The sequence below is a fragment of the Pavona decussata genome, unplaced genomic scaffold (genome assembly GCF_977016875.1).
Source record: "Pavona decussata unplaced genomic scaffold, jaPavDecu1.1 SCAFFOLD_61, whole genome shotgun sequence".
Taxonomy (NCBI): domain Eukaryota; kingdom Metazoa; phylum Cnidaria; class Anthozoa; order Scleractinia; family Agariciidae; genus Pavona; species Pavona decussata.
In genome coordinates this window covers 4,762,126-4,784,634 of record NW_028145482.1, presented here as the reverse complement: position 1 = coordinate 4,784,634, position 22,509 = coordinate 4,762,126, and the positions used below count along the sequence as shown (strand labels likewise).

Sequence of the window (22,509 nt, the reverse complement as noted above, 5' to 3'; positions counted from 1 at the left end):
TAGGATATATATTAGCACACTCGGCTGTGCATACTGAACTGATATACTCAATGGGCTGGATTCAAAAGCTAGCTTCACTTTTACCAACTCTTAAAGAGTAACCATTTCAAGCGAATTCACCGATATCAGCGATGATCAGGAGAGGGCATGTTGGTCTTGCTATCAACTATGAAAAGACGGAAGTACTTCTTTTAGGTAATGCAGCCCCACACCTGTAAACAAAGATATAGTTACTAAAGATTTAATTCGAAGAACATAAGTTAAGAAAGCAGTAAGGATTTTGATTGTGCACTTCACGTATGATAAGATCCTTCGACAGAAACTGAACTTCGCAGAAAACATTTGTTCAAGTACACATAACTTACAATGCGGAAATAGAGAAATTTAACAGTTTGGGTATATTCAACATTGTCAAAACACTTATTATTCCAGATAAAGAATGGAAGTAATGAAGAAAGCTAATTACAGTCGGACCTCTATTAAGCGGCCACCTATTAGGCGGCCACCTTCCATTAAGCGGCCACTTTCCAAAGTCTCGAATTTTTTGTCAGTAAAGTGCTGTATTCGATACCTCTATTCAACGGCCACCTCTATTAAGCGGCCGCGGCCACCTTTTTGCTGTTGCAGGTTTAGTATTTATTGTTTTTTTTACCTCTATTAAGCGGCCGGCAAATTATCTTTTCAAGCGAAATGGTGACAGATAATATGAATGTGAACAAGAACTGCAATTCTATCTCCACTATAATGGCAATTCACAAGCCGCCATATGGCGTGCAAGTCTTTCACATCCGGCACGATAAAAACATGATAATGGATAGATAGAGCACCCATTGTGAAAAGACTGTACGGGAAAAAAACTTATTACTACTGTATTGCAAGTCTATAAAAATCCTTGCTCCTCAAGTTTTGATTTTAGCCATTGAATAGAGCACTCGTCTGTGTACATACTCAACACTAAAATATACTGTACTTATCGACTAGTGCTTTCTGTGTTAGAGCTAGCACTTTGCACGGACTTGAAATGCGCAAATATAGGGCTCTTAATGTTTTGTTTCAATGATTTTTGCATTTATCTTCACATATGTTCACTATTCAAGAAGCGTTTTGCTATATAGAGGCAATAAAATTACGTTGACTGCCATTTCTACCCAATTTATATTGTACCTCTATCAAACGGCCAACCTCCATTAAGCGGCCAGTCTTCAAAGTCCCCAGGGTGGCCGCTTAATAGAGGTCCGACTGTATATCATATTTAATTTCATATGGAAAGGCAAAGACAAGGTAAAACGATCCTTGCGATAAAATACTCAATAACTGGCTCTCGGGTCTCGAGCAGCCCACAAAATATCTTCCTGTCTGTTTCTTGGATTTCAGTAAGGCCTTCGACCACAATATATACCATATCATTTTGGTCTCAAAACTCGTTCATCTCGCGATCTATGCTTGTCCAAAAGGGACAAAATATCAATGTTAAGATTAGTATGCATATGTTGGGATTTGCATATGTCTGCAACAAGATTTAAATACACATATGAAGATTCGCACGCGATTACATCAAGTCTAACAAATATTCATCAAGTTTCGAATATAGACACCAAACTTCGCATATTCATGTCAAGGTTCGCATACCTACTTCTCAAACTCATTAAAAAACTCCAAGAATTATTGATCATTTGAGAAGCCATATCAAACACTCGAAAGTGTGTTTCATCAGATATCCAAACACCTCGAAGTCGTTTAGAAAACTCGGCTATGCCTCGTTTTTTCAACCTACCTCTCAGTGTTTGGATATCTGATGAAACACTCTTCCTCGTGTTTGATATATTAATTCTCAAACTCATTAATAATTCATCAAAGGAAATAAAAGAAAATCACTACTGTGACCGTGGTTTGGATATGTGATCCTAATTACCATAAACTTTTGCCAACTTTAGCCTTGAATTTCTCCAAGAATTATTGAACATTTGAGAAGCCATATCAAACACTCGAAAGTGTGTTTCTTCTGAATCCAAACACCTCGAAGCCGTTTAAAGGACCCTAGTCAGCCACACCTTTGTTTTTGTTTATATGCGAGAGTTTGGCTATTATATTTTATTCGGAGCATGTCGAAATGAACGAAATCACTGTGAAACTACTAAAATAATGAAACATATTTTCAGGAACACAACTCACAGTAAAGCAATAAGATTTCGTTTCGCCATGCAATATCAATAATTTCGATGGCACCGAAAATGGCACAGGCTGACTAGGGTCCTTTAAAAAAACTCGGCTGCGCCTCGTTTTTTCAACCTACTTCTCAGTGTTTGGATATCTGATGAAACACTCTTCTTCGTGTTTGATATATTACATCAAGATACGTTTTTACACGACAACATTCCCATGTACACAGTACTGAAGGGACCAATTTTTTAAACCGAAAAGTGTAGATAAATGACACGCGTCAAGATTCCTCATACATGTATATAAAGATTCGCATATACATCGAGATTATGATTCCGTTGCGCCGTAGAGCCAAGCAAGCAACATATTAAAAATCTCTCAAATGAACAACTGACAAACGAGCAAATCAATTTGCTTTCCAGGCGACTCAAATTCACACCGACACCCGTTACAAGAGAAAATCTCATTAGGCGCCAACTCTTAAATGATTTTGAGCTTTTGCAAGACGAATGTGCCTTCAGTATTTTTTCCACGGGAAAGACAACAACCCTCACCCTTCCATGCCAGTTCTGACTGGATACCACCAGTCCAGCCATCAGTGGCTTTAGAAACTTATTAAGAGGAAGTAAAGATAGAGCTTGCTGAAATTAATGTGAGCAGACCAAAAGACAATTTGCCACAAAGTCAGCGAAAGGCGCTAAAAGAACTAACGAACAACAAGAATACTGTTCTTAAAAAATCCGATAAAGGAACCACTACCGTTGTCATGGACAAAAAAAAAAAAAACTTGCGGAGGGCCAGAGTCAGCTAAACGATAGGAAGACATATCAGCCCGTAGCAAAACCGATGGTCGACACTACGTCGATAAAAGTTAGACAGTTGATTAAATCCCTTGAACAAGAGGGTCACATCGACAAAATGACAGAAAAGTACTGTGGCTTTCCCTAACACCCAACCTGCCGCGTATCATCAGTTTTCTACAGACTTACAAAGCTTCACAAACCGACTCTATAGTCCGTAGACCTATCATATCGGGCTGTGACGGCCCAATTAACAGACGGAATATTATCATTTGTTGATAGACTCATTCAGCCTATACAGTAGAACCCCGCTTTACGACCACTTCGTTAATACGACCACCTCGTTATTACAACCATTTTCTTGTGCCCCGAACGAATTGAAAGTCCAGTCATTTCCTTAGTTTTACAACCTCGTTAATCCGACCACCCCGTTATTACGACCACATTTTCACGGCCCGAAGGTGGTCGTATTAACTGGGTTCCACTGTACCACAAAAAAAAAACCCGGCCCCATTCCGGTCCGGTATTTAAGGGAAATGCTCAGTCTGATCCTACCAGAAAACTCTTTCCAATTCGATGGAAAAGACTGTCTACAAATCCATGGCTCTGCTATGGGAACGAAAATGGCTGCAGCTTTTGCTAATATATCCATGGCAAAGATTGAAAGAGAAATTCTCAGACTGAGTTATAAGAAACCACTAGTGTGGAAGAGATTCATCGATGACGTGTTATCATTGTGGAACATAAGCAGGGATGAAGTGAACGCATTTATTGAGCAGGCTGATAGACTCCACCCCACCATCAAATTTACGACTGAAATATCAGAAACAGAAATTACGTTCTTGGACATGTATGTGTACAAGTGTGCAAAGGAGAGAGATTCCGAAACAAATGAACACTAGACGTGCGCAAGCCCACAGAGACATTCCAGTACACGAATTTTTATTCATGTCACCCTCCAGGCGTCAAAAAAAGATTTATCAAAGGGGAAACGTTCAGAATTCTCCGAACAAATTCCTCAGAGAATACATTCGAAGGACATAGCAAAAACTTTGAGGCACGCCTGACATCAAGAGGGTATCCAATGGGTCTGGTGAAAAAAGAACTTTCTGAAGTCAAATTCACAGACAGGAAATCTGCACTTAAGCAGAAAAACAAAGCCGAATGTAAGAGAATACTTCCCTTTGTAACGCAATACCACCCAGCACTACCGAGATTAAAAAATATCCTGATGGAGAAATGGCACCTTACACAAAATCAACCTACGTCGAGAGAAATATTTAAGGAGCCTACCATCTTGTTTTAAAGAAGAGGAAAATCTCTCAAAGACCTTTTATTTAAAGTGGAAGTATCATGGGGTTTTTGGTATCTTTTGTTAAAAATGATGAAATAAGACCTTTAATCAGCTGCCAAATAATTCTAGAATGACGAGAGGAAACAAATCAATTCAATTCTTGAAAGGAACAACTCGTGATCTGTTCTAGCGCATTTTGGAAACAAAAATGCGAGAACTTGAAAAACATTAGCCTCACATTTTTCAAGTTTCAATCCATACCGGCCTACTCTGTCTCTGACCAGAGGCATTAATCGACAGTTTTATTGCATGAGGGTGATAATTTATAACAAACTTGACAATTATTTCTTTGTTTCTGGTGACAGACAAACATTTTTTGGTTTTGAGATGACAGCAAATCTGCGTGATACTTCTCCTTTAAGGCGAATCTGTAGAAGGATGAGAACTACATTTGGGAACTGCAGGAGTCGCGTTGGCCCGTTCGGTTCCTCATAAGATGTGTTTGCAGTTTTCTAAGTGGTCGTCGCCAGGCTCTCAAACGTAGTCATGTGATCTCCGAGTGGCTGCCAGTCCATGCAGGCGTACTATAGGGAACAAAGCTTGGCCCCATTACATTTCTCATCATTATCAATGATTTGGCACTTCAATCAGCGCTGCATTCCAGTCACTGGAAGTATGTTGATGCTCTAACTATATCTGAAGTTTTCACTTCCGGAAGTGCATCATCCTTGCAAGGCGACCTCGTACTGGGCGTTCCATTCTCGTCCCCAGAGCCTCCTGTCCCTCTTAGCCGGCGGGGCCTTCGCACGAGGGAAAGGAGGCTCTGGGGACACAGGATTTGATTGGCTAGTTCCTGACAAAAGAAATCTAAAACGGAAGTGAAAATGTTAACGGCAGAGCGTGGGATGGGCGACTGGCGGCCTGGCGCGAAAAATAAAAGTAGCGTAAAAAAGAAATGCAGCACGATGGCGGACGCTAAAAGATCGCTAAAGATTCTCCGAAAAAGCCGTTAGCAGATTTTTAAACATCTGTAGGTGTTATAATCAAACGGGTTTTAATTAGAAACCACTCTGTCAATAGTTTCGTGAAGGAAACACGGTGTGGAGTTGGCGAAAGTCTTTAGAGTTTTTATTCGGGAAGGGAAGTTTCGCTCGATGATAATTTCCCTAAAAAAACCTCTGTCAACCTTGTTTTCACAAGATAAAAAACATTTACGAATTGCAGTCTTTAAAGAAAAAGAGTCTATCTTCGCAGGAGCTTTCATTGGCTGAGATCGAGACAAAAGTGAAAGAGCTCGCAGTTCTACGCAATTGAATGGCTAAATTTCCCGAGCTTATCGGTGCAAACTGCTTCTCGCCCAAGTGACGATCACAAATGGCTGGAGCATTCCCCACAAATTTCTAACTTGGAATGAAGCACAGTAAGGGGCATCTCTCTCAGCTCCTTTACAGTCCTTTAGCTTTGTGATGTAAGGCAGCAAGAAGGCCTCTATTTCATTTATGTTGGTATCTAGCAACATTGTAAAATATGTTCTTTCTGTTTGAGTTCACTTCAATGATATGATGACAGGATCCACCATCTCTAAGGAATTTGAAATTATATCTCTTGTTTTCTCTGTTGCTGTTACTGTCAGTTCAACTATAGGTACATTTGGAAACATGACACTTAGCATACCTAGGAACAGGTCTAAAAATAATTATTTCCCTATGAATATTATTAAGTTTTGCAACATCCATTTTTTGATTGTTTTTTTTTTTCGGGGGGGGGGGGAGGGGTTGGTGGCGGAATTTGGAAAATTACCTACTTGAAAGTGGAAGAGGGCAACACAAATAATTTACATGTGCACTGCCATCCCTTCAAATCTAATACTGTTAGAATTATCTTTGAGACATAAAAAGAGGGTCACTAAAAATATGAAAATTCATTGTATTTCATGTCATAATAGAAATTGCATTCAACATTTTGTCTTTTTTAGAACAACTTTTTAATTTTCCTAATATTTGGAACACTCATTGAACCCAATGAACTCAAAATAAGTCTCTTGAAGGCTACAGACACATTAAACACACAAATGTCAATGTGTAATATAATAAGTGAATGAGTTAATGTGTGCTGAAGTCAAAATGGGTGAATTTATAGCAGAGATGGATAATCCAACCCGATGAATCTGTATAGTAGTTAATTTGCAGGCATACATGCTAGAGATGGAGTGTTACTAGTTTGCCTGATAATCAGTCATCTGTGTAAAACAGTATGGGCACAGATTATCCTTCTACTGACATTCATGTATTAAAATTATTAAAAGTATAATTGTTAATAGAACTGAGTGGAGTGCAAAGTTCAATATTTAGTAATTTATTACACCCATTTTGAAATCACATTTCTTTTTGTCAATGTTAATATTTATTGATTTGCTTCAAGAAACCCGTTTTTTAAGTGGTTATTATATAAGGATCACCAGTGATTTTAAAATAGGTGTAATAAACATAGAAACAAATAATTGAATGATCCATCAGATGGTCCATCTTTATTATAAATTGAGCCCTCGAAACGCCAGGTCCATCCTAAAAATGCCAACATACTGTAGTCATTTTCCCATTAATGATTTGCATAACATTGTACAAGATTAACCCTTACAGGTTTGTATAGTGTGATTTAGGCTGATCACAAAGTATATAGTTCTAGAGTATCAATATGTTTATTGTGAAAAGAAGAAGAAAAAAACTTGTTACCATTCTGCAATGAGATTTACCTCATCAACTACAGCTGCCTTGATCTTTTCCTTAATCTCGATCACCACTGTCCAAAACCTGCCTATTTTTTTTTTTTTTCAATAAACTTAAATACACTTAATATTCCTTCCATTTGGGATACAGAGAAGTCTAGCGATTCGCCTCAAAGCATCATTGTAGATGGTAGTTTCATGCTGTCAAGTTTGATATCTGATCCCGTATCAGCACATTCAACGGCGATGCGACCAAAACAATGCAGTCACTGACCTCAAGCCATGGGTCAAAACAAAGGGCAAAAGCTGGAATATCAAGGATTTGTCGAAGGCAGAGACACCTGACACATCCCTCCTTTTTTCGACAATAATTCTAATTGCGTTCCTGGAAGTTGCTCACGAAGAGAAATCGATTCCAAAATAAGGAGACGCAGAACATTCGCCAGTATCTCAATAAACTTATCGCCTCTAGCAGCCGCCATGTTATTCTCACTCAATTTAATGACATTTCAAGACTTCATACATGAACACCGGAAGTCCTAGAATCTAGGACTTCCGCAATTCTGTGTCCCCAGAGCCACTTGGTCCTCGTGCCCAGCCTCCAGCGGCTAAGAGGACCAGGCGGCTCTGGGGACGAGAATGTGGGCGTTCAACAACAGCATGAACCTCAATTTAAAAAAAAAAAATGCAAAGAGATGCTCATTTGCCCTCTTAGAAACAAGCTAGAGCTACCAGCATCACTTGTAAACAACCGCCCTCTAGATGTCGTCTCTGTCCACAAAGTGCTTGGAATCACTTTGTGTAATACAATGACGTAGAACGTCTATTAATTTCGCGCTTGTACGTTCTGTCCTAGAGTATTGTTGCGTTAATTGGGCAACAAGCATCACAGCCTATCCTAATGATAAAATTGAAATTGTTCAGAAACAAGCACTGCGTATTCTGTTCCCAGAGAAGCACTACTCTGATGCTCTATCCTGTACAAATGTTACCCGCCTTGATGTCAGGAGAGAAGGGCTCTGCCACAAGGTGTGGCATGCCATTCAAGCCGTGCCGGATTCACGACTGCATCACATACTACCTCCAACGCGCACCATAAACCAACCGTGTAATTTACATACAGGGTCTGGAAGGGTATTTACGGGATCCGGGATTTGACCCAAAAACGGTGCGGCATTCGGGAAAACGCAAAATATCTTGACGGGATTTGGAATTTGACTGCTCCCCGGGAAGCGGGATTCACCAAAAGTTAGGTACGGGATGCGGGATTCTTTTGCCTGTCTGTCTTTCGTGAAAACCGAGAAGCTAATAGTGGCTCATCTATCAATTAACTTTTTACAAAAGTTACTTTCCGCATGTTTCCGGTAATAGGCTGGTGTTTCGTCTGTCAAAGGACGCATTGATTAGCGATTTTTACAGTACTTTACAATAAAACATTTCACAATTGGCTAATCGTTTAACTCTGCACGTACCTCAAACTCGCATGGTTCAACCATCAGGGCCCAGTTGTTCAAAGCCCGATTAAACTAATCCTGGATTAACGTGAACTTTGATTCGAGTTTAATTACTTATCAATAAAGATTCTTTAAAATGATTTTTGGCTCTCAGCTTTGACTTAGACTTTTCTTTACCTTTAGCTTGAAATTAGGCTTTGAAATCACTTTTAAAGAGCGAGATGAAAACCTTGACTAACTTTTAATCGTAGATTAATGTTAATCACCTTTCGAACAACCCGGCCCTGATCACTGGAAGCAATGGCAGCGAGCAGCGCGGACCCCGTTTAGACAATTCGAGTTTTGGTGTCCTTTTATTTCACAACAGAGTCTGGACAAACTTCTCAGTGGGCAGCCGATTCATAAAGAGAAATTTAATGTGCCAATCTCAACAGAGAACCATAGAGAACAAGAAGCTGTTTTCAGCTTATACTCGGGCTATATTTGACTGCGTGGTGCGTAAGCCTACAATGTTTTAGCAATGACAACCTCCAGCATCGCTAATTCTTCCAAATAGATGGATACAGCGATATAGTGAGGTAATAAGTAACCACCAAATTTCTTGAAGTCAGAATGAAATACAGGGCAAAACGACATTTGTCATACGAATGCTTGTTATAATCCCGGGCTTTAATTCTTACGTTTTCACCTTTCGTTTAGAGACAGAAACCATTTGCACGGTCCTGATATATATATATATATACGTGACGCCGGGTCAATGACGGATCGTAATTTCCGCTATGATCTAGAGTAACGTTACGCATCACGCATACGTTATCCCCAGGGGGCCTCACTCACATATTTTAATGACGGGGGGAGGGGGGGGGGGGGTTCCGACAGAGGTTCATATGTTATACCCAAAAAAATCCCAACTTCAGAATTTGTCTACCCAAAAAAATCTCTCAGTGTTTTTGCATCAGCAAATTTTGGTCAAAAACAAAACTATACATAAACAAATACAAAAAGCTCGCACGACTGTTATAGTGTCTCTTAATCCTATCTTCTGCGACAACTTTACAGGAAGATATTCATTATGACATCTACAGCATGTCTTGTCCTTAGCACATTCTTTGCTTGCTATTGTACCGGAACATTCCTACGTAACAGACCTCGTGGCATCAGACTTTTCGCCATATTTTTGTGCAATTGATATCTCAAAATGACTGGCTTGAAAGGCCTTGAATTACGTGACCTATTGAATATTTCTCTCTAGATTAGATGGGCGTGGAGCGCCGGTAATTACTTTTCAAATAGATTACAATCTCAGAAATATCCCGTAATATCACACAAGCAGTAAATTGCGCTTATGTTATTGTTGATTTGAGCTGATGAAAAATACAATACCCAAAAAAACCCCTGTGTTGTTTTCGCAACCCAAAAAAAATCCCGGCGTCTTTCATAAACCCAAAAAAATTCCTTTCGGCCAAAATGTCAGACCCAAAAAAATCCTTCGGACAACGCCCCCCCACCCCCCCACCCTCCCCCGTCATTAAAATATGTGAGTGGGGCCCCTGGGACGTTATCCCTGGACGTTTTTCAATGTTTCGCTAGCTGTTTATATTTTTAAATGAAATTCAGGGGAAAGCATTTGTTATTCACCTTTTATTTGAAGACATAAACCGTTTCTACATGATTGTTTTTCAAAAGTAAACTTGAGACATCTTTATCTATCTTGGCCCGCGGGGTCATAGACTAATTTAGTTGCCAAATTTTCGGTCAAACAAAACTAACCTTGAGAAACTAAAAAAAGCTAAGTAAATAAAAAACGATAAAACCTTTCGAATTTGTAAAGTGCTAGTTATGAATGATGAGATATGAATGGTTGAAAAACTTGGAAAGTTAAAAGATGCACAAACGGCGCTATAAATATAGACATATAAACAGATTAAGTTCCTTCGCATCTGTTTATCGCATAAAGTTTAAGAGTCTTCGCCTTGGAAATACAAAATGCCTCTCTAGGTAAGCGATTGCCGTTTCTGTTAAAGTTGATAAATTCTAGAGGAATAAGTCTTATTTTTAGTCATTTGTGTCTTGCATCTGCCATCCTGTATGTGACACGTCATGTAGTGAACTTTAGACTCGGCGCCTCACGGCGGGGATGCACAATCTGCGAGCCAGCGAGGCCTTCTAGGCATGCGAGGCAGACGTGTGAGGTACTCAGGTTAGCCTAAAAAACATTCAGGTTAGCCTAAAGAGCACTCCGGTTGGCCTAAATAGCACTCAGGCTAGCTTAAATAGCTCCTCGGTTAGCTTAATTAACGGTTAGCAGTTTATGTTGGGGCTCTTCATGCCTCGCATGCCCCGCATGTTTTGTTCATGCCTCGCATATTGTATACACTCCTCACGGCTCGAGTACAAAGAACGCGACCGAGAGTTTAAGAACTTTATAACGCGACGAAAACTTAACTCGTGCCAGCCGAGAACAAAAAAACGAGATTGAGAACAATAACTCGTGGCCCGAAGTCTTATCTCTCGGCCCATCGCGACCCCAAAAATAAAAAAGCATTTTATAATGCTACCGAAACCTTAACTCGTGCCGCCTTACGGCCCGAGTAATTAAACATGTTCAAGCGCCACCTTCATGATTTTACTGGGGAGAAGCCTCGACATTTCAATCGCGCGAGTGCATCAGTAAATTGTTAACATCGAACTTCTCCCTTTTGTTTATCAACGGTCTAATTAAAAGACCAATTCTTGTTTAAATGACTCTTTTAAGTCCATCTTCTCTATCCATTCACTGATTCAACACACCAGTGTGGTTCAAGTATGTTAAGGCTTGGCAAAGGCAGACCAAAAAATAAAAAACAATTGCAACTCTCCAGAAATTAATTGAAAAACCACCAAACTTGATAGTGAGCAGAAGTTGATGGCCGTAACTCGTAAGGGGGGGGGGGGGGGGGGGCCCTAACTCGCTTCTAACTTCAAAACTTGAAATTATATATCACATGACTTCTTCATAATTGTTTTCTTTGCCCAAAGAGAATATTGGAAAATGGGCCACCGAGTTTATATATAATGAATATAAATTGAAACGTTTCTCTTATTGTATGGTTAAGGAATTGTATAACAACAACAGTCACGTGTAACGGTTGCATTAAAACGAAAACCGATTCCATTCAGGGCATATTTAGTGACTTTGTGGTAGAAGCTACAAACACATATGCTGATCTTTTAGCCGCAATGAACTATTCTTTGCCTATCTGACACTGAAGATCTTTTGACTCCTGCCGCTCTCGAAACGCTTTGAGAGAAACCACGTTGATATCCACTCTCTTGGTTTTTCCAAGAATCTCTGCATTCACTGCTGTTAATTATACTTTGTAATGATTAACTGACCGTCCACACCACAAAACATTAATGAATAGTTTCGGTGCAATACTTTTTGGCTGCTACTGATGCAATTTAAAAAGTTGGCTTGGAATTTTTTAAATTTTCACTTGAAGATAAACCACATTAGGGGGCGTTGTTCATCCACCAGCTGTTGGGAGGCTCACTAAGCTAAGCAGAGAGGTAACGGGAATCTTCGTAGGTCTTCTTTGTTCACAAGATACTTCTTCTTCTGTCATCTATTCTAAAACTGTTCTGTTGACATCAATTCTACAAGTATCCCTCAAATCCCGCCTTCCTTTATAGTGTACTAAAAACATGTTTACGACTGTATGTCAACCAAGGCCAGGTGGTCCCTACCGGAAATAAGAATTGTTTTTGCCAAAGTACACCAACAGGAAAGAATAATACAACTGTGACCTTGCATAATCTTGACGAGATCAACGCTCTTCCCCGGCTCAGACGCCTGAGCGAGAATATATATGCGTTATTGACCAAGCTTGAGGTCAAGATGGTTTTATATTGGCCAAGTTCTTTTTTTCGCGTTTTTATGGACCGAGACGAAGTCGAGGTCCATAAAAACGCAAAAAAAAGAACGAGGCCAATATCCAGCCATCTTGACCGAACAAGCTTGGTCAATAAAGAATTTATTATATGGCTTTACCATCAAGTTAGAACTACCACAACAAAACAAAACACGGCATGAAACTGCTCTACCCGGAAAGAAATTCTTCATAGCCGGCCGGTGCAAGATTTATTTTCAGTGCATTTTTAGATTAGCATGTAATCGTGGAAAACAAGGAATCCTAAATTATCTTAGGGCTCTAATTTTATAATGGTTTAAAGGGAGTATACAATTATTGAGAACGAAAAATTTAGATTCTCGCAAGAGCGGGAAGATTTGAATAGAATCCGGCAAACTCGCCATTTTCAGCCGATCGCGCGGTGGCGTAAATAATAAAAATTTTTACACCGTTTTCGGCCTCCAATCATTAATTCTTGAATGAAACAATAGATTTTGAGATTATATGCAAACATAAGCCGAAAAAAAGAGCAGGTAAATCAGAAAACTGGGCGAAACTTTGACAAGATTTTGTTGTTTACAACAAGCAAGACGCGGCTAAATTAAAAACGTGAGCTTCTTCGGCGAACTTAAAAAAAATACTTTTCTGAACTGCTTTAAACACTAACTGCAACTTCCACTACGCTATGATTTAAATACAGTCATTGCAAACCTAGAGAACTTATCAATTTGGCACTCGACTTGAGACAACAAGTTTTTCAAAATCAATTCTATATAAAATACTACACGCAGAGCAACTTACCCCATTCAACTCACATTCATTGTAGCTGAAACAAAGTTTTCACTACACCAGGACGATTCCATTCTTTTTCCTTTCCTTTAGGTAAATGTTGAGAGTTTACCGAACTTTTTAGTGAGCGTTTTCCCCCAAAACAACGGGAAAATCGAAGAAAACCCGCATTGTTGTTGGGATTAAACTTTCGATGCCAAGCGGACGGGCAACGGGTAATTCCGAGCGGGCAAGATAGCTCCATCTTGCCCGCTCGGGTAGCCAATCACAGCGCAGGATTTGACTCATCTTGCCCGCTCGCGGAGCCAGCCATATAATAAAAGAGATTACTGACAATGCATCCGCCAGTTACTTAAAAGCGCTTACCTTTCTGGGCGGTAGTCAATTTTCTTTCTCAGTGTTTTACTTCAGATCGGGCTCCAACGTAGCTCTTCTGCTCCAACTCTCCTTACAACTTATCCGCTTTTCCCCTCTTCATTATGTATGTGCTTCTTGCACGCACAAGTGGTCAAAATTATGGTGCATCACAATGTTATCTTTTAATGGATCAGTGGAAAAAGGCTAACCAGTGACTGATGGATCAGAAAAACAAGTCTTATTATGTAAAATTCATAGATGGTATCGATCGTATTCATCTGATATAGAAAATTATCCTGACGTTAGGCAACTTTAATAAATAAATAAACACGAGTTTTTAACGCGTAAACGAAAATAATAAGAAACTGACCATGTACAATTTTACAAAAGAACGCATCAAAAGGACACACGAAACCACAATACCTTACAACAAGAACTAATGTCCTCGCCTTGGGCATATAAAAAAAATTGCAGGATAAAGCTTACTAGGGTCTTACTAGAACACGACCGAAACAATAGGCCTTATCACGGTTTTTAACGCCGTTTTGACGGCTAGGCAAGCACGTCTTGAAATAACAGTGTCTGTATATGGAAATCCGATGTCATATAATTTTAATAAAACATCGCTTCTTCATCGCCTCTCCTAAAGGTCCTGCCGCATGATAAGCCACTTATCAGTTTTTAAATCACTGAAGTGTTATTTTTCCATCGTATCTAAATAATCAATCAAATGAAATAAACTACATGCACGAGAACGGGATGAAAAGCAAGGTCACCAAAGCGGCACGTTTATTTTCTGTTTACAAACAACTTTTCTGTCAAACTATTTTCTCCTACAACAAGCGAATAAAAAAAATTCCTCTAGTTTACAATTGTGCTTACTGAACATTTGCACTGAACTGGTTACATATAAAATGTCATATATATAAAACAATAAATCATATCTCATAAATGGACCACAGACGGAATTTATATTCAAACACGTGCAGGACTATCTTAGTCACTGTTTTTACAGTATTTGCAGCTGTTGCTCAAGTTGGGCCGCACACTATACTATACATTATGCGTTTACTTTCCACCACAAAAATGCGCCAGCTTAATGCTAGCGCTATATTTCTCTGATAAAAATGCACAGCACACCCCGAAAAGCTCGGATAATGCTGTTTGTATATCTGTTTATTTATAACTCATCCAGAAGCGTGTTTTCATTGTAAATTACAGCAACGTACAATGAAATAACACTAACATCGTCTCCAATACAGCAACTCGTCCCCAGTTTAGTAATTATCCCGTTCATGTTTTGATTCTTACGAGGCTATGTTGGGGACTACTGATAATTTGAAAACTGTGAGGCTTATTTGATAAAGAAAAAATATTTCGTACATATCAAAATTCGGCCCATTTTTTATGTTTAAATTTGTCGTTGAAAAAGTCTTCATCTCTAAAACACTTTTACTACAATAAAAACTTTAACTTTAAAATTCAAACACTCTTCGTTTAGGATGCCGAAAATGAAAGAAATCGTTCAATCGTTTTTGCCAAAAAGCGCGAGTCCAAAAAATTTTACAGACGCGCCAAAATTAAACAGGTTCGGTCCACGTTAATACATCACGTCTCCTTATTTCGAAAGAGACATTACCGTCAGCCGTTCGTTTCCGATCGCAGTGTTTCACGATCCCATCCAACAGTCGTGTTCATACGACGCTTAATCTTCCTAACTTCGTCTCTCACTCTAACACTTCGTAACTCCTACCTGAACCCACACGACTGTGATTAACAAAATCTGAATTATGTTTATATTTATTGAAAACGTAATACGCATTATCACTTTTTAAACTAGATCAGTAACAAAACCCGATCGAAGAAATCCGAGAAAAGCGGAGAGACTTCGTGCCAGTTCAAGTTTAATTCAAAGTTAAGGATTCCTCTCTGTCAGGCTTCGATGAACATCGACGCATGCAAGGGGGATAATTTACAATGAGCAATGCGTCCCAGTTTATGCCTTGCAACTCCACGTGGTTTTAGTAATAGACTTTTACGTTTGTCTCAAATCGAAACAATGTACACACATTAGAAATCAGACAAAACTAATCGCTTCATTCGGAATATTTACGTTTTTCACAAGGCCGTAAATAGCATGAGGCAAGACGAAGCAAACGTAATTTCCAAATCAGAGGATTTTGCGATTGTGTTCTGACAGCTAAAAGCCCAAAAGGTGAGTGAATGTAGGGGAAAATTCAAATCATTCGAGAGAGAAATTTCTTCAATACTAAATATTAGTGTAGTTTATGAAAACTGGTTCTTCAAATGTAGCTGGAATTGCGAGAACTTTATAGAGAAGTTTACTGAAATGGTGAACTCGCAGAAATCCAAACCGGCTCAGCTCTGTTAAAGTCGAACTTTCCGTCGTCATACATCTGAAGCAATAGCCCGTAAGTTTTGGTTAATTAAAAATGGTGGAAGGCCTCCATAACTCGTACCCCATGTTCGCCTCTATTTCTTTCCGTCATTCAGGACCAATTCAGCTTCTTGTGTACATTTATTGCGAGTATACTTTGAACTGAGATATCATGGAAACGATAAGTAAACTCAAATGGAATTGGGCTGGTCGTGTAGCCATAACCGTTGGACAACCTGCATTACGTTCTGGACGCCCCGGGGACACACAAGGAACCGAGGAAGACCAAGGACGAGATGGAGGGACAACTTAGATAGATTCCTAAACACTGGTACCGCGTCGCGCGAAACCTGGCCCAGTGGAGGTCAATGGAGAAGGCCTATGTCTAACGACGGACATTTGGCGGCTGAAACTACTACTACTACTACTACTACTACTACTACTACTACTACTACTACTACTACTACTACTACTACTACTACTACTACTACTACTACTACTACTACTTTGAACTGGAGGGTTTAAATAGAGCCCTGTAGTGAACTCGTGTCGCTCTGAGTTTCAAATTAGGCGTTCAAACGTCATTTCTTTATGTGAATTATGAATTCCGTGGCTTTCCGGCTTTCTATTCATTTTCAATTTGCCCTCCCGTTCGGTTTGTTTTGCGATTACTGATGTTCCGCTTATCCCGTAAGAAATATGGCGTTGCCCTTCCCGGCAACTGATGAAATCAACTAGAGAGTTTAACTGCGGTCTTTTCTTTTCGTATAATGACATATTCAAAACACAGTCGGCAGACTCAGGCATACAGAAAAAGAATTACGGTAGACCGTGATTGATCTCCTACAACCGAGAAACAAAGTGGAGCCGCAAGGTCATAACAAAACACAGCTGTAACCTAAACAGACTTTAACAGGTCTTCTTTTATTTGTTGCATAGCTATACAACAGGCTAAGAAGCTAAAGAAAACGTAAAGAAAGGCGGAAAAGATCAGACACATAGAAGCATAACAAATTACAACGAGAACTAATGTCCTGGCACGGTGCCCATTGCAAAAATTACAAGATAAAGCTTACTTGTACACGGCCCATACAATGATTGAGAAGCCTATCATTAAATAGGTCTCAACAAGAAAGGCTATAAGAAATATCACCCATTAAGCGATTCAAACTAAACCTTTAATAGATGAAATGGCCTTAATGGTATAAGAATCAAAGACGCAAAACAAACAGAACAAAAGGTAAGGCGAAGGCGGTCGTCGGTGGCGATATTGAGACGTTTTCAGTGTACAAGAGTGGCAGGCCTGCACGATTCCCTGTGTGTGTCTTACCCTTTTTTTATAATTTGGCTCTATAGTATATCTTTGATTGATCGCCCTCTCAGTTGTAAGATATTGGGCGAGTCTTTGTTGATTCCTTTAGGCAATGGTTGTTGCTCTATTAAGTGCCAGTCTTTCAAGAGGATTTGTTTTAAGTTTGGCACTGCTGGGTGGTATTGTGTAACGAAAGGCAAGATTCGTTTCGTTTGTTCTGAGAAGTCTCAGAGCCTGGCCTTTAATGAAGCCTTTTTTGACCCCTGGTGGCTGGCACGAAGAGAAGTGCCTATATTGAAATGTTTCAGCATGGGCTATAGGAAACATGGGTTTCGACTAAATAAAGATCACATTTATTTTAAATTAAGTTGAATTACTCACAATGAAGTAGTCTTTTGTCTTTTCTGGTCGTTTCTCCCCATTTATTTCTTGCAGAATAGCCATAACATTCTTATATCGCCAGCATGCATTCGTTCAGTCTTGGTAACCGTGCCATGTTATTGAAACCCCAGGCGCGGCCGCTAAGCGCACGAGCGTTAACACTAAAAAGTGACTGGGTAGGAAGCGATTTAACCGTTGCTAGGACATTAGAGCTATTGGCCAATCACTGAACCGAAAATACAATAGGCATCGTTTTTCAAATTCGTCTGCACCTGGTAAGAGCACTGCAAACTCCTTCCACCCCATGCTAGTTACAAAATATGGCAAAAAGATTACTCTCCCCACGTGGAAGGAGTCAAAAACAATTTTGAAATATATGACTGGACTGATATATTTGGGCTTTGAAAAATGCTTAGTTTATTGGATTGCTGTTGGCCAAACTGTGTATTGAAGTCAATGATAATTTTTCTCAAGTCAGATAAACGGAAGAAGGTCAAGAAGTAGATTAACGAAGGAAAAGGTTCCATTGACGTATTGCAGTCCTGTCTAATCCCAGCTTGAGCGAGCGCCAACTCCAGCTTCTTCGGATGGCTTCAACATCGTATGAAATTTGTTGCAATTAAATTACTTGCACTTCTAACAAGCTTAAAGAGATATAGATATTTATGGAAAAATGCAACAATCGCTATAATACAGAAGAAAACAAATCGAACACTTTAAAAAAAGCCTTTCAAGCGCTGAACTGGAGTAAACGCACTTTAAACGATGGTATTTTTTCCCAAACCTGGAAACGGAAGTTAGTTTGTGGTTCCATGGCAAGGCATTCAAAACAAACAACGAAATATTCCGGTGAAACAGCTTCCAACTAACCACATATTTTGAACTCGAAGCGACTCTTGTTTCCAGTTTTCTCTCTCCCGAACATTGTCCGACAGCTCTTCGTTACCAGACTTCTATCGGCCTTTTAGACCCACCCTTATATGGAGATGGGCATAGTTTCTTCTTACGAGCTTTGCACAATTGGTCGAGTTTGGTTCCTACCTAGGGGGGATTATGAGTTAACACTCGCGCGCTTAGCGACCGCGGCTGGGATTTTAATAGGACGCACGGTTACCAAGACTGTAACGAATGCTGACGAATTTGTTATGCGGGCTAAATTTGTTCTGAGTCAAACGGCGCGTTGTTACTTGTTAATCAGGGCTTTTCTACAAGAAATAAATGGGGAGAAACGACCAGAAAAGACTAAAGACTATTTCATTGTGAGTAATTCAACTGTATTTGAGATAAATGTAATATTATAATTTGCTTAGTCGAAACCCATGTTTCCTATTGCCCATGGTTTCAGTAGGTTTGAAGTGCGTACGTACATCAAGAACTGAATTGCTTCTGAATCTTTCACCTTTATAAATGTTTGTATCCAGAAATGTCGTTTCTGTTTCTGAAATTTCAGCCGTAAATTTAATTGTCGGGTGGTGTTTGTTTGCTTGCTCAATGAACTGCAGCATCTCCTCTCTGTTTAGAGTCCAGAGGGAAAATATGTCGTCTATATAGAGATTACTTCATGGTTGGTGAGTGCGTACGATTTTTATTCACTCGTTGTGAAGAATCGCAAACTCACTCGTACCATGAGGTAATTTGTTTATTATATATGTACTGGGATATTACAAAATAATGTTAACAACTATCAATTGCGCGGTGAAATCAACACAAAGACCACAACGAGTTGCGAATGATTTTATTCGAGCAAACTGAACGTACAAAAATTCCTACCAACATTAAAGTTATTCAATGACTCTGAAGAAAGGTAGAACAAAGTCTACTTTTAAACGATTCTTTAACTTTAAATGACAATGAAAATTTTCAGCTTTAAATATCGCCGTTCAAAACCGTAACTATATAAAATTTGAAAAAGTGGACTGTTTTGTAAATCTAATTACCGTAATGCATTCTAATCAGAGTCAGAATCCAGTACTTTTAGCCTTTTGTACCTCTTTGGAGGAGACTTCACCTCAACTTCTTGGATTGCCAACTTCGGGGATTGATTGAGGCTGTTAAAATAAATACTGAATTGACCTCCACGAATAACAGCGCCCGTGAAAAGCGACATCGCTTGTTGGTGATGATCCGCCGCCAAGCTAGCTGAAGGAATTTCAGTGGAGCATTCTCCAACTTGAGATGAATTAGTTTTCTCTAAGCTATGCACATTCCCGGACATCAGTTCACTTAAAGTACGAGACATTTTCACTCGCTGTTTTTTAGAAACTACAGAATAATTTGTCACACTTTGAAGATTTTTATGTCCCGACATTTGAATAATATCTGTCGCTGGGATGTCGTTGTTTGTTAAAGTTTGGATCATTTTTTTTTTTTTTTTTTTTTAATACTCAACTTTATCTCAATTCTACGTCATGTTAACATTCCTTTCATTTAAGTATTTTTTTTTACATTTATATTTGATGAATGATAACACATATGTATATATGCAAAGTAAAACAAACATACAAACAGTATTATATGTATACAGCCAAGGAAAATTAAAAGATTACAATTTACATGCACTGTCAAAACACACTCTCTCTCTTTCTCTTCCTCTCTCTCTCTCTCACACACACACAAGTTTGGATCATTGTTTTGCGACCGCTATGGTTCTTTACATTTGGCCCCAGCTCGGCTTTTTCTGCCATTTTTTTTTTTTTTTTTTTTTTTTTCATTAACGAATTCAGCTTGTTCACGCCAACGGCTGACTTTTTAAACCATGGTTTGGAAGAATCTTGTTTTTTACAGTTATTTACTGCTAGATAAAATGGCGCGTTGTTGTCGTTCATTTCCGACGTTTCATTCTCCGCGTAGAATTTGTAAACAGTGACGGGATCTCTTTCACTTCCCTGAACCGAAAACATTTTCGGTTTTATTTGCCTGACATCTCTGGGATTTTCTCCGGTTCGAGTCTTGGTTTTTCTCTTAGTATACTCTAAAAATTCCTCGCCATTTGTAGTTTGGTGCAGTTGCACATCGCCCAAACACATGTCTCTGTGTTCCTTACAACCACGGAGACCGAAAAAGACTGTGTTGTTGAACCAAACTGTATTCAGTAGAGCCTCAGGAGTTGACGTTCCTAACAATCCTTTGTCATACAGCAGTTTTATGTCGTCTTCTGTGAGGGAAACTGAAGCGTTTGGTTTATCGCCTTTGCTTTCTTCTTGAGATTCTTTGTTTTGATTTTAATGCCGTTCGTGCTTTTTCAAACTCGACGTCTCTCATAACGCTGTAGCCGTAATTCTTTTTGTTTAAATACCGTTCAAAACTGGCCATCATAGCACGCAAGGAAGTGGGTTCGTAATCTTCGTTGTTTTCTTTCTTTCTTACTGTTATGATAAATTTGCTGATGAATGAACTCAGTTCGTGTGGGGGATTTTCTTCTACAGGCCTTGACTCGTCTTTTAGCCTAAAAAATTCCTTAAGCAAAGCAATATTCTGTTCAGTTTTCTTCCTGGTGTTTTCGTTTTCTTGTCCTTCAATAAATTCCTCTCCTGAAGTAATATCTGCAAACCTTGAATAGCTCGAAGAAGACGCCATGGTTTTCCTTTTGCCTAGTGACGCCGTCAGTGAAAGGCGGAAAAACCGATACGATTTTTGTCACTAGTGAAATAAAACTTTCGTCTGCGGCTTGTGATTGGTCATACGAAATTTTTCACTAGTGAGAAAAATCGTACAACCAATCAGATTGCGTGTACTCTGCAAAGCATCATTTTTATTTGCGGTGAGGGTAAAAGGCGGCATGAGTTTGCGGAATGGCATGTGGCATGACGTGCGGCATCGCATAATTATGCAAAATACGATACTCGCGGAATGACTCAAAGAAATAAATTAACTGAAGAGTGCGTCAGTTTTTGGCGCCAATTTTAAGAGCATTAGGTTTTTCGATGTTGCGGAAAATGCAACAGTTGGGCTGATTAGAAAATACAAGCCTGTAGCTGGAATAGAACATGTCTGATCGGTGGTTAGGAAGAAGTGAGGGTTAAGAAATAGATGAATACTGATTATCGTTCTCACATTCAAGGAAATATGAGTACATGTGCCTATTCTCGGACACTTTTTGGAATTTTCTAGTATATAGTTCCTTCCTTTAATACCTAAACACGTAAATAAATCGTAAATAGATCGAACTTCCGCGAACTTCCGCTAAATCGGAAAACCCTAGTGGCAGTTTTTAAAATGAACGTTTGTTCCTGGAACTGAAGCCACGTTGTTTGGAAAAAAGCAATTGCATTGTTTCAAAGGCGAGTTTCGGTAAGACCGTGGCATTTTACTCTGAACCGACCTGAACTCTGCTTCGTGATAAAGGTCCCTACCACCAACTCACGGCCCCTCAGCGAAGAAGGCCCAGAACATTATTTGAAAGCATCACAGACTTACCAGAGCACGTGTGTACATTGCAGGAGAAGGAAACGTAACGCAAAAAAAGGCCTCATGCTTCTTCAAGAGTGTGGATTACAGTCACAAGAAAAATAACGCAAGTTTTACTCTCACTTTTATTGCTCGAGGTAAAAGGTTCGGCGTCTGAAGTAGGCCTAATTAACGTTAAATCAACGCCGTCATTTTGACAGCCAGACATTTAAAATAACAACGTTAACGAGACATTTTGCAAAATGGTTTAGCGAATTGCGAAATGGTTTAGCGATTTGCAAAACGGTTTTGCTATTAATGTGCAAAAGCGAGATCTTATCGTAGAGATATCCTTTTATCATTATATCTTACGCTGTGAAGATATCTCACGGTGTGTGATAATTAGATATCCTGATATCCTAAAGATATCTTTAAGAAATCACGATATCCACTTTTGACCGCGATGGCCCGCCATAGCGATGGCCCGCCATATACAGCATGATATCCGGAGAGATATCATTACGTGAAGATATCATTTCCGGAGAGATATCATGTCTGCCAGT

The 22,509-nt window shown here is 39.4% G+C and overlaps 1 pseudogene; it reads right to left on the bottom strand.

The window, feature by feature from the left end:
• Positions 1-19,339: 19,339 nt before the first annotated feature.
• LOC146479248 (uncharacterized protein KIAA1958-like) lies at positions 19,340-21,136 on the bottom strand (annotated as a pseudogene).
• Positions 21,137-22,509: the final 1,373 nt, after the last annotated feature.